The sequence below is a fragment of the Saimiri boliviensis genome, chromosome 10, assembly GCF_048565385.1.
Source record: "Saimiri boliviensis isolate mSaiBol1 chromosome 10, mSaiBol1.pri, whole genome shotgun sequence".
Classification (NCBI taxonomy): Eukaryota; Metazoa; Chordata; class Mammalia; order Primates; family Cebidae; genus Saimiri; species Saimiri boliviensis.
The window spans coordinates 51,644,244-51,653,396 of record NC_133458.1 but is presented as its reverse complement, the minus strand read 5'-3'; positions in this window follow the sequence as shown (position 1 = coordinate 51,653,396).

The window sequence follows — 9,153 nt, the reverse complement described above, 5'->3', positions numbered from 1 at the left end:
CGGCTCACTGCAGCCTTGACCTCCTGAGCTCAAACTGAACGTCCCAAGTAGCTGGGACTACAGGTATGCCACCATGCTCGGCTAATTTTTGTGTTTTTTGTAGAGACCCAGCTCTCACTATGTTGCTCAGGCTGGTCTTGAACTCCTGGGTTCAAGCATTCCTCCTGCTTAGACCTCCTGAAGTGCTGGGATTTCAGGCCTGAGCCACAGTGCCTGACCTAAGCATCTTCATCTCGGTGTTTTTATTAGTCTGCCTTTAGACTTTGTCATTACAGAGATTCCCTTTTGATTCTGTTAGAAACAGCTGAGTTAGGAAGTAAATATTGGTAGATTTATTCTTGGTTACCAAAATCTGTTTGCAGATGATGGAAAAGTAAGATTTTTTTTTTTTTTTTTTGAGACAGAATCTCACTCTTTCACCGGGCTGGAGTTTAGTGGTGCGATCTTGGCTCACTGCAACCTCTGCCTTCTGGGTTCAAGTGATTCTCCTGCTTCACCCTCCTGAGTAGCTGGGATTACCAGTGTGTGCCCCCATACCTAATTTTTTTTATTTTTAGTAGAGACGGGGTTTTGCCATGTTGTCCATGCTGGTCTTGAACTCCTGAGCTCAAAGCAATCCACCCGCCTCGGCCTCTCTAAGTGCTGGGCAGGCATAAACCACCACGCCTGGGCTAGAAAAAAATTTTTTTTAATTGAAGAGTAGATGGAAATTGTTTGCCTAGATTGTGTGAAAATAGTTTAAAATAGTATTTCCAGACCAATGATGAGAATGTGTCTTGAAACTGAGATTATTACTGATTTCATTCTGTGCTCCTGATGTTTACTTTAAAAGTAGCATATTGTAAAGGAGATAATCCTAGATTGCGTGGGTGTGGTGTGTGCATTTCTATATGTATATCGCAGTCGTAAAGTAATATTCTGGGCATCACAAATCTGAGAAACTTCCAAGTTGTGGAATCATAGTAGAGATGCCAAAGGGAGGGAAAGGGAGAGAAAAGGGTGAATTGAAAAAATCTGGTTGTTTTATTTCTTCCTGCTCAGGGTTGATAATATAGTAAACAGATATTTTTTATTACATGCAACTAGAAAGGACCAATTAGAGTGTGGAAAAAGTGTTCCTTGGCATAGTTAAATGGTAGGCAGGGGAATATAATTTCACCAGAAATTACTATAGCAAGTTTCAATAAAGCACTGCAGAACAATACGGCCTTGTTCATCCCATACTGGTTTGTTCAAATCGTGTGTAATTCAAAGCAATTGCTGCTCCCCGGGCAGGAATTTACAACTGCTATATTCGAAGGGAGGATAATGTGTCATTCCAAGGGGAAATCAGGTTCTGGAAAGGGCCTCCTGGCTGCAGAACTGTATGTGTCCTCAGACAGCTCCAGAGCAGGCCAAGTTAAACAAAATAACTGAGAACCACCCTGTGAAGTAAGTCTGCTTCAAACTAACTGATCTGTATTTGCCTTGTTCTCTCCTGCTGTTTTGGTGGATGACAAAATGTCCCCAAAGCAAGGAGCAAGAAGGGAAGGCAGAGAAAGTCAGACCTGAATAAGCTGTCTGTTAGAAAGTGACTGCCCCCGCCAGGGCGCGGTGGCTCACGCCTGTAATCCCAGCACTTTGAGAGGCCAATGTGGGCGGATCACTTGAGCTCAGGGGGTAGAAACCAGCCTGGGCAACATGGTGAAACCCCATTTCTAGAAAAAAATACAAAAATTAGCTGGGCATGCTGCTGCATGTCTGTAGTCCCAGCTACTTGAGGAGTGCTGAGACAGAAGAATCGCTTGAGCCCGGGAGGTTGAGGCTACAGTGAGCCATGTTCATGCTGCTGCACTACAGCCTGAGTGACAAAATGAGACCCTGTCTCAAAAAAAAAAAAAAAAAAAAAAAGGAAGTGACTCCTCCTACCCTACTTGGCAAGGGCATACAACAGCTTATTCAAGAGAATGGCAGCCTATGCGTGTGGACTATATGTATATTTAATTGATAATGGTGATGAATACAGAGCACCCTCCCTGGGCATAGAAACATTGGACAAGAGTCAAACATGAGTCAACTTCGAGAGGAGGCTTGAATCATAATACATTTTGAACAATTCCAGTCAGTAATCCTTCAGAGAACAAACCTTCAGTTTTATGTTATCATTTTTGTGGAATTAAATGTGAACAGCTTAAAATTCCATACCCAAAAAACTCATCTTTGAATTCCAGTGACTGATTAATCCATGCTCCCAGGGACACCATGCTATCTCAGTCCTCCAACAACATATTGTGAGGCCATGCTGAGCTGCTAGTTCCTGTGGACTAGCTAATTAGGTTAAAAAAAATAAAAAGGAAAAGACCAGGCATGTTGGCTCATGCCTGTAATTCTAGCAGTTTGGGAGGCTTAGGCAGGATCGCTTGAGCCCAGGAGTTTGACACCAGCTTGAGCAACAAAGTGAACCCCTATTTAAATAAAAAAAAAAAAAAAAAAAAAGCAAAGCATGTGAGATACACAGGAGGCTGAGGCAGAAGTATTGTCTGAGCCTAACAACTGAGGCTGCAGTGAGCTGTGTTTGTGCGATTGTACTCCAGCCTGGACAACAGAACAAGACCCCGTTGAGGGAAAGGGGAAAGGAAAAAGGAAAAAGGAAAAGGGAAGGAGAAAGAAAACTTTAGAGGTAAAACCATTATGCAGAACACTGGTGTGCTGTTTTTGACCTGAGGACTGCCTATTAGGTGCTATTAGTTGAGACATCCCAGATTAGGATTCAAAAGATCTGTCTGGAATTCTGAGCTGCCGTCACACGTAGTAACATGCACATAAAATTAAAAGGCTGTTATGGCAGAGGTATTTATTGCTCATGAAATATCTATAGGCTTCCCTATCTATCCCAGTCCATCTACAGTTTGTTCTGTCCAACCACAGAGACAGAGGTGACCTGTGTCCCTTCCAGGCTGAAGTATAGGACCGCTGTGAATTCTCTATGCATTTTCTCCCTCTGTGGCCAGGTTGGTGATGGCCCAAGGCTCCAGTGATACAGCAGCAAATACCAAAGCCTCTATCAACCAGGGTTCTTTTTTTTTTTTTTTTTTTTTTTTGAGACGGAGTTTCGCTCTTGTTACCCAGGCTGGAGTGCAATGGCGCGATCTCAGCTCACCGCAACCTCTGCCTCCTGGGTTCAGGCAATTCTCCTGCCTCAGCCTCCTGAGTAGCTGGGATTACAGGCACGCGCTACCATGCCCAGCTAACTTTTTGTATTTTTAGTAGAGACGGGGTTTCACCTTGTTGACCAGGATGGTCTCGATGTCTTGACCTCATGATCCACCCGCCTCGGCCTCCCAAAGTGCTGGGATTACAGGCTTGAGCCACCTCGCCCGGCTCAACCAGGGTTCTTAAGCAGAATTCCCATCTCCAGTTCATACTCCACCACCAACCTGTATATGTCATGTAATGAAAACATGAAATAAACTTTTACTGTGTTAAGCCAAGAATCTGAAGCTAATTTGTTACTGCAGCAGTGTCTATGCTAGTACAGCTGCTTTTCTAGATCTTGTTGTAAAAAGGGAAATTCCATCTGGAGAAAGGATGATGAGCAATCAAGTCACATAGCCCCTGAATGAGCCACCAGGTCACCTTTGTGTCGTGTCCCAAATGTGTTTCCACTCCCTCAGTTGTCACTGTTCCTTCAGGGAGTGGTGATGTGGGGAAAAGCACTGGTTGGTTGGGGGCCGGTATCTCACAGTCTGCTTCTGATGATTTCTTGTTATTCACCAACCTTCTCTTGGGATTTCAGTCTTGCTAAACATATGGTACAAATCAGTAAAATTATTCATTGTGGTTTTCATTTGAGTGAGCCAGTTTCCGCTCCTCAGAAGGGTCTTAACAAAACAGGAAGTTTTTCTTGGATCTAGAAATGGAACTTTGCCTTCTGACATTAGCTTTTTACCAACTTCTACAAATCTCTGTTTTCCTACTTCCCTGTCAGAGGGTGGGGCACAGAGAAGAGAAAATCTGGATTAGTAGAGTTAGGGCTGACTGGGTTATAGAGTGGGTAGAGTATAAACGGCAGCTTGACGAGGCTGGACCATATTCACTTTGTCTCACCTCCTTCCCCATTTTGGCCTTGGGGAAGACATATGAAGGGGACTGTGAAGGATCAAGGAATGCTATGGATAGTTGGTGGCCACTCGGCAGTAACGCTTCACCTATGTATCCCAGCTGGTATTTCTCAATACATCCTGCTTTGTCTCACCCATTAGATTTCACTCCATGGGGACAGGGAACATATGTGTCTTTTTCTCAACATCTGACACATAGTGGGTATCCAAGAGTACTTTAAGGAATACAGGGAAGAATAATTGATTTTCATAACTATCTTAGGGATTAGGAAAATCAAATGTAACTAATTTCCATTTCTCCTCTCATGCCTGTAATCCCAGCACATTGGGAGGCTGAGGCCAGTGGATCACTTGATGTCATGAATTTGAGACCAGCCTGGCCAACATGGTGAAACCTTGTCTCTATTAAAAATACAAAAAAATTAGCTGGGAGTGGTGGTGGGCCCCTGTAATCCAAGCTACTCGGGAGGCTGAGGCAGGAGAGTCGCTTGAACCCAGGAGGCAGAGGTCGCAGTAAGCCGAAATTTTGCCACTGTACTCCAGCCTGGGTGATGACAGAGCAAGACTGTCTCCAAAAAAAAAAAAAAAAAAAAAAAAAGATTTTAGGTTACTGATTCAGGGTGACACAGGGACAGTTGGTCAGTGAAGAGATAGAAGTGAAATCCAATTCTCCCAATTTCTATTTTCTTTCAATTGCATGACAGGTTAGATTTAAAGTCCTCTCCCCACCCCACCTGACATACACAATAGTACTGGCCATTTGCCATCATCACCATGAAGATGGTGGTGATTGAAATTATATAATGTAAATTGCCACCATGAGACTGAATGCTATAAATGTCTACATTTCTTTTAGGAAAGTCTATCAGGAAAGACATAAAAATCCTACCATTATTATTACTGGGTATAGTCTCATGATGTTACTTCTTAAGTTCTTACTGATTTGTATTTTCTGGTTTTCCCCCAAGAATAAACATGTATTACATGTGCTATCCAAAAATAAGGGAGGGTGCAAAACAGCCTCTAGTTGTGTTTTTTTTGTTTGTTTTTTGTTTTTTTGAGACGGTCTTGCTCTGTCACTCAGGCTGGAGTACAGTGGTATGATCTTGGCTCACCGCAACCTCCACCTCCTGGGTTCAAGCAATTCTCCTGTCTCAGCCTCCCAAGTAGCTGGGATTACAGGTGCCCACCACCATGCCCGGCTAATTTTTTTCTATTTTTAGTAGAGACGGGGTTTTGCCATGTTGCTCAGGCTGGTCTTGAACTCCTGACCTCAGATGATCCACTTGCTTTGACCTCCCAAAGTGCTAGGTTTACAGGCATAAGCCACTGTGCCTGATCAAGCCCCTAGTTTTCAACATTTTCTTTACATAGGGAATTAAATAGGCTTTTAGCCCAGCAGTTGGAATATCAGGTATGTTTGGAGGGGTAAACGGAGGAAGGAAATCCTGGCAGAAACTGCTAGTTATCTTCTAATCTGTACTTTTCTTCTTATGTAACAGAATTTTTAGCTGGATACACAGTCACCCAGTTTCCCAGCCTCCTTTGCAGCCAGATGTGACCATAGATGGGAGTAGAAGTGATGTTATGTAACATAGATTTTTTTTTTTTTTTTTTTTTTTTTTGAGACAGGGTCTCACTTTGTCACCCAGGCTGGAGTGCAGTGACAAGAGCATGGCTCATTGCAGCCTGAGACTCCTGGGATCAAGTGATTATACTGCCTTACCACCACCCCCCCCCCACCATACCTGGGTAATTTTTGTATTTTTTTTGTAGAGACGGTTTCACCCTCTTGCCCAGGCTGGTCTCAAACTGAACTCAAGCAGTCTACCCAATTCAGCTTCCCAGAGTGCTGGGACTATAGGCATGAACCACGGTGCCTGGCCCAGATTGTTATCCTTAAAAAGGAGGAGTGTCTTCAACTCCTCCCTTTCTGCTGGAGCACGGATGTGAGGGTGGGAGCTGAAGCAGCTATCTGAAGCAGCTATCTTAAGCGGTGAAACGGAAGCCATCTATTGAGGCCCCCAGCATTGCTGAACTGCCACTCAATGTTGGCATGTTTGTTACAACTGTTGACCCCTATCCTAAGTAATACCAAATCTAAACATTTAGCAGAACCACTGTGCTCCAAATTCCTCATCTGAAAACACGTGTTCTTCAGAAAGAATGTCCAGTTGCATTAGTCAAGCTTTCTTTTGTTTATGGGCACACAGACCCAATTCTACCTCAATGATCAAAAATGTATCCTTTTATTTTTTTTTGAGATGGAGTTTTTTGCTCATCACCTAGGCTGGAGTGCAATGGCATGATCCTGGCTCACTGCAACCTCTGCCTCCCATGTAGCTGGGACTACAGGCACCCGCCACCACGCCTGGCTAATTTTCGTATTTTTGCTAGAGATAGGCTTTCACCATGTTGGCCAGGCTGGTCTCCAACTCCTGACCTCAGGTGCTCCACCTGCCTCAGCCTTCCAAAGTGCTGGGATTACAGATGTGAGCCACCGCACCTGGCTAAGAATGAGTCCTTAATCCAGGGTATATTATATAACATGGATGGTAAGGAAACTGCAGAAATTCATCTGGCATTTTCAGCAAATCATGAATGCTTGGGCACTTGGTTTCTGGCTCTTTCTGCCTGATTCTAACCACCCCCTCCTACAGACACAATTCAGAATTTGTGCATGTGGTGCAGTTTTATGTAGGAGGGCTGCTTAAATGAGCCTTCTTGCCACCTGGCTTCTTGGGCAGTGTGGAGAACTCAAGACCACATCTGCCACTTAGTGCAAATTCAAATGAATTATTGAGAATTCTAATGGTTCATGTACTAACACACAGAGTAAGTTGACTGCAGATAAACCATAGAGCAGAAACTTCTTTATTTTAAAAGCAGCTTTAAGCAACAAACATTATCTTACAGTTTCTTTGGGTCAGAAATCTGGGGTACAGCTTAGCTAGGTGCCTTTAGGTTCTCTCATAAGGCTGTAATCAAGGTGCTGGGCTTCCACCTTTTCTAAGAAGACAGGGTTTCACCATGTTGGTCAGGCTGGTCTCAAACTCCTGATCTCATGATCCACCCATCTTGGCCTCCCAAAGTGCTGGAATTACAGACGTGAGCCACCCCGCCCAGCTTGGGCTTCCACCTTTTCATCTGAAAGCTCTCCTGAGGGAGCGTTCACTTCCATGCCCATTCATGTGGCTATGGGAAGGTCTCAGGTCTTCCAGCAAGCAGTCTTCTTCCTTTTTTTGAAGACACAGTCTTGCTCTGTCACCCAGGCTGGAGTGCAGTGGCACTACCTTGGCTCACTGCAACCTCTGCCTCGTGGGATCAAGCAATCCTCTTGCCTCAGCCTCCTCAGTAGCTGGGACTACAGGTGCCCATCACCATGCCTGGCTTCTTTGTATTTTTTATAGAGATGGGATTATAGGTGTGAGCCACTGTGCCTGGCCAGCAGCAACTTCTTAACAGGAATTTTGAACTTTCTGGATTATTAGAAACACAAAATATACTTACCTGTTGAGTTGAGGTTGCTCACTGGCCACAGGTTTCAGCCAGTGATTCTGGTCTGTGACCTTCCTGGGCCATGCTGAGTTCCCTTTATACTCTATAGACAGAATGTCACAATTCACACAGTAGTCAGTCTCAAGTCCTCTTAACTCAAGTACTTAGCAGCTCTCTTCTATTCATGTAAGTTTGCAACCCATCCAGACTATTTAAGATTAAAATAATACCTAATTGAATGCTGGATTATATTTCAAAAGTTTTGTCTGAGAATTCCCTCACAACTTCTGAGGTCATTGATACCATGGTCAAGGTACTTGGTATTACTTCTTTTTTCCCATTTTTCAAATGAAGAATCCGAGTCACACAGAGGCATCAGGGGTGTTTTTTCCTCCTAAACTGCTCCATATGTGTGAGTCTAAGATTTAAACCTTCCTGTCTGAAGCCAAAGCCTGTTCTGTTTCCAGGCCTCAGTAAACAGAGTTGATCCAGAGGCTGCAATAGTCATTTGACAGCATTCCAGCGCTGTCAGCATCTTCACTGAGTAGCTTTGTTATTTGTTATAAACAGCTGTGAATTTCCAGAACTGCAGGCACACCCATATTAAAGTGTTCATTACTAAAATGCCTCATAATGCCAAATGCAAATGAACAGTGAATTAAAGTCCCAGTGGAATTCTGTCCCTGATCCCCTCCAGTAGCACAGATAATTGAGAACTGACGAAATTTAACTTTTCTCAAATGATAGTCACATCCCTCAAATCTGACCCCTTCTGTCATTTAATGGAACTTCTCAATTGTGGAAGAAAGAATGGTTGAATGGTTGATGCTATGCTTTAAGCTGCTTTTAAAATGTGAAACCTCTTTTCCTAAAGGAGAAACGACACTGAAGTTTAAACAGGCCTTCTCTAGGCCCCCAGGTTTTGCTGAAACTCAGGAAATACATATGGACAATCCTCTCGTTATTGTTCTTCCTAAAAGTCCCAGAAACCATAGCTTGATTTAGTACCTCACTGGAACTGCAGACCTTAAAACACAGAAATCCCACTGAGATGAAAGAGGCTCATTTGTTTTCAAGTTGTGACCCTTCTACCCACTGGGCGGCTCCTCCCCCATGTCAGTGTCTGTGGCTTTGATTTATAATCTTCCACCCCCATAAGCTTTGGCATTTACTGGGATCCTACAAAGAGGTTAAGGTGTAAAACCAGGAGGAAGCTTTTAAGGATAAGAAGGACTTGGGGGTAACGGTTGGGGTAAGAAGAGAGTGTGAAGGAGAGGAAAAGCAATTGTTAAGAGACCACAGGCGGTAGCATAAGTGAATGAGCACACAGGCAGGGAAGGCCCTGGCTGACTGAAGGACAGCTGAAAGTGGTTTTGCCCGCCAAGGCAGTGCTTTTGGTTCTGTGATACAGCTTCCAGTGGGAGAGCTCCTTGCCCAATGCAGTATAATCAGGACAGCCAGCGTGTGAACCCCCTCCCATTTTGTCAAGGTTTTTTATATGCTTGCACAACCAGCTCTGTGTTCCCAGCTCTCAGGCTTGTGATTTGCAGTTTAT